Raw genomic sequence first — 4,262 nt, forward strand, 5'->3', positions numbered from 1 at the left:
CCACTGACAAAGCCCATGAAGACTCAGATGGCCTGGGGTTGTTGGCTCCCTCATGCAGAGCAAATTTGCCTTACATTTTGTTCCGGCCTGCCTTTGTGGGCAAGATCACACCGAAATGTCAACAGAGATGTTTCCGCTGTGTAGCACATGTAAGCTAAAGCAGGACAGTTGTTTCTCTTTTGTATTCATGTTGTTGTTGAAGAAAAGTTAAATATTTAGGAGATATGACCACTGGTTTGATTAAGATCTTACTTAATCTGCTAGTACTGATGTTGTGATAATTCACTTTAAAAGTTATGATTAATACTTGTAATGCTAAAAGTGGGCACTTGGTGGCAGTATAGTACAACAATTGACAAAAACAACTACCATAAAAACAAGACAAGCAAAAGAAGGCACCACAAAACAACTGTTTAAGAATAATCTTTATCAACTGTTATATTACAGAACTGAAAACAGGAAAGTCCAGGAAATACTTTTCCATTAGTATATTTTTTGTGTGTATATTTTTTTTTTATTTATTTTTTTTACAAAATATACAAAATAATTACCGATTTCTGGCAAGGTGTTTTCATGCTCTTTAAACATGATGATGCTCCCTGATTTAAAAGTCTCATGCTATTGATCTTAAATACCTTTACCATCCCATAACCAGATGGGAACAGCCCCTAATGCTCTACTTTCTAATGAAGAACCTAGAAGTAGCAGTGGTGGCTTTCGGCAGATGTGGCGGTCACTAATAGCGGACCGTACAGCAGAACCACCGTATGTCACGGCCCTAGAAACGAGGTCTAAACTCTTAAAAGGACAATCCCCCCTGGGTCTCCAAAAATATTCTGTAAACAGCTTTAAAGCAGCCTAAACAAAGTAATAATAATTTCTCTGTAAATAAGATTATCATGAAATACGTGGCCGGTTTCCGATTGCAGATCGGACATTGGGAAGAGGTGGAGAAGACTTCATGTGCCAGATCCTGCCTAGCACATAGCGACATCACTTAAAACTAATGTTTGTTTTTTTATTTTTGAAACCCCTTCAAAATGTATATTTCAGCAACAGATGGGGGGCACCCAATTGACTTTCCAACAATAACCCAGTTTTGTTATTTCGACCATATAAAATAGTATATTATATATGAACATGTCTGGAGATATTAGCCCCATTTTCATTTTGCGGTATGAAGAAGCCAACCCTTTATGTCTTCTCAATAGTACCCTGGGAAAACTATTTTTTTACAAGCTTAAGGCTGGGTAATACCTAAATCTAAGATAACAAGCATTAGATATGACAAACCCTTAAAAATACACCCAACGGGGTAGTGTTAATTTTAACGAGATTTCCCATTAATGTTTTCTCTTAAAGTGGCAATAACTTTTTAAATCGTGTCATGTCGAGAAAGCAGCGTGTACTGTAGAAGTTACCAGCTGCTTTCTCTGAGAGACTTCAATGTGTCTGTCGCTGCAGAAAATGCACCACATTTCCTACAAAATCTTGCATTGTATTAAAAAAAGTCATTTTCAAAATCGAAATTTTTCCTTAAAGGGGGGGTAAGAAAAATGAATATAGCCATATTAGCCCAAGAGAAAATGACGTCTTTAAAGCTGATATCTTTTATCGGGCCAACATAGAAAAATATGCTAATAAGGTATTAGCTTTTGAGACCTCAGAGGTCTCTTCTTGGAGATTCCACCTTAAGAAAAGACCTCTAAGGTCTGAAAGCTTTCTTTAAAGGTGAAATATTGCTCTGGATCTTTCTTAACCCCTTAGTGACAAAGCCTTGACAAATGCATTGTTTTCAATGGGTTTAGGGACCACCCATTGTCCTTAAGGGGTTAACAATGTTAATCAAAACATTCCTGCAGCTTTTAAAGATTGTAAAGGTTCAGATCTGGCATTTTTACCTTTTTCTGGCTCGCCCGATCACAAATTAGTTAAAGGTTCTACATTTACTTTGTAAAGTTAACTCTTTGTCTGCCGGAAGGATCTGACATTTGCCCCAAATTATCGTGACTTACCCATGCAATAATAAAAAAAAAAAAAACGAACGTTAATATTTCAGACCCGCCGACGAGACTTGACGAAATCCCTGAATTACCGTATTTTTCGCTCCATAAGACGCAGTTTTTTTCCTCCCAAAGTAGGATGAAAAATCAGCCGCGTCTTATGGAGCGAAGATGCAGGCAGGGAGGGGGAGGGGGGGGGCAACGATATACCGTATTTATCGGCGTATAACACGCACTTTTTTAACTAAAATCCGGAGCTTAAACCCTACCTGCGTGTTATACGCCGATAAATCCGGGGTCGCAACTGAGTCCTGGATTTCTGCCAGTCAGGGGGGCCCAAGGGGTGCCGAGCGGTTGCTGAAGACAACCGCTCGGCAACTCTCGGGCCCCCCTGCCTGACAGATATACAGGAATCCTTTGCTGGCGGCGGCCGCCGCCGCCTGCCTCAGCGCTTCAACTCCTGTGTTGGAAGCGTTTGTCTCGGGTGCCGGCGCTTTACGCTGGGCGCCGGCATATGACGTCAGACGCCGGCGCTCAGCAGTGAAGCGCCGGCACCCGAGACAAACGCCTCACGCTTCCAACACAGGAGTTTAAGGTAAGTGACCGGGGCGGGGGGGGGGGGGAGATCCTGAGAAGGGGGGGTTAGGGAGTTAGAGGGGAGATCCTGAGAAGGGGGGGTTAGGGAGTTAGAGGGGAGATACTGAGAAGGGGGGGTTAGGGAGTTAGAGGGGAGATACTGAGAAGGGGGGTTAGGGAGGGAGGTCTTACTGTGTGTGTGTCTTACTGTGTTTGTGTGTGTGTGTCTTACTGTGTGTGTGTGTGTGTGTCTTACTGTGTGTGTGTGTGTCTTACTGTGTGTGTGTCTTACTGTGTCTGTGTGTGTCTCACTGTGTCTGTGTGTGTCTTACTGTGTCTGTGTGTGTCTTACTGTGTCTGTGTGTGTCTTACTGTGTGTGTCTTACTGTGTTCATAGCTTATTCAGTTATTGTAATAAATATTTTAGCCCATTTTTTAGCTCAAAATATTTTTTCCTTTTTTTTCTCCTCTAAAATCTAGGTGCGTCTTATCAGCAGGTGCGTCTTATAGAGCGAAAAATACGGTATTTACCATTCATTCCTCCCCGGCTCTGAAATGGTTACGGGGGTTTAGCTTGGCACAAAATTATCTGCCATTTCTCTATGGGGGGGGGCTCTAATAATAATTAATAATTCCTAAAGAAAAATATTCTACACCCATCCCAGTTACAATAGCTGTATCCATACATTTTGCTCTATGCAATCATGCACGTCATATTCATACCACAGAGGTGCCAAGCAGCTGAATGCCCACAAGCTTTGCAGCAAATATAAATTCAAGTCATTAGAATATATAGTATTAAGCTCTATTTTTTTGAATTTTCATACATTCTTCTACAAAATGCAAATCTTTTTTTGGACAATGTATATAGAAACTAAAAAAAAATATATATGAATGGGTTAAAAAATAGAATTGTGCATTACTTTGTTCAAAAGAATAGATTAGGATTACAGAATAATTTGTAACACTGATTGTTACTACGTCTCCATGACAACTGTACATTAATAGAAGAGAATATGTTATTTCCCACTTTTTTGATCTTTAAGAAAAATAGAAATAGTCATTATTGGCTCCAAATTAAAACTCAAGTAAAAGTTATATATGAGTGACGTTAAATATAAATAAAATCTTTTTTTGATGATGTAACATTTAAAAATACATTTTTAGACGTTTCCCTGTTTTGAAGGAGCTGGGGGAAAACAAAAAGTGTTGCACTCTCCACTTCCTGTTGTGTTTGGCAGCAACTTCCTGCCACAAATAATATCTCGTGCAAAGGCAAACGTACCTTGTGTGACTACAAAATCTAGTAAAATATTATTCAATTTCTATTTGAAAACATTACAGGCTTTTGTCCAATTCCAGAAGTCAGCGTATCTGAAATTTAAAAACAATACTCCTTTGTATACCTAATAAATACCCCCAATAAGTAGTTTTTTTCCGCCACAGGGGACAAATTAAAATGCACAAATAGTTCCGTTGTGGTATGGAGAGTCTTGTGAATATTAAATAATGATATTTGTATACATTTTTGGCACATTATTATGAGCACAATAGTGGAATTGGCCGTTTTCTGATATTAACCCCATCATTCAAGACAAGGTGGGGTTCTGCCAGACCCTGACTGACCTCAAGCAGGTCCCGTCCTGTCCCAGGGAGAGCACTGAACCCTCCAAAATCAGCAGA

This window comes from Spea bombifrons, chromosome 2, assembly GCF_027358695.1.
Source record: "Spea bombifrons isolate aSpeBom1 chromosome 2, aSpeBom1.2.pri, whole genome shotgun sequence".
Lineage (NCBI taxonomy): Eukaryota > Metazoa > Chordata > Amphibia > Anura > Pelobatidae > Spea > Spea bombifrons.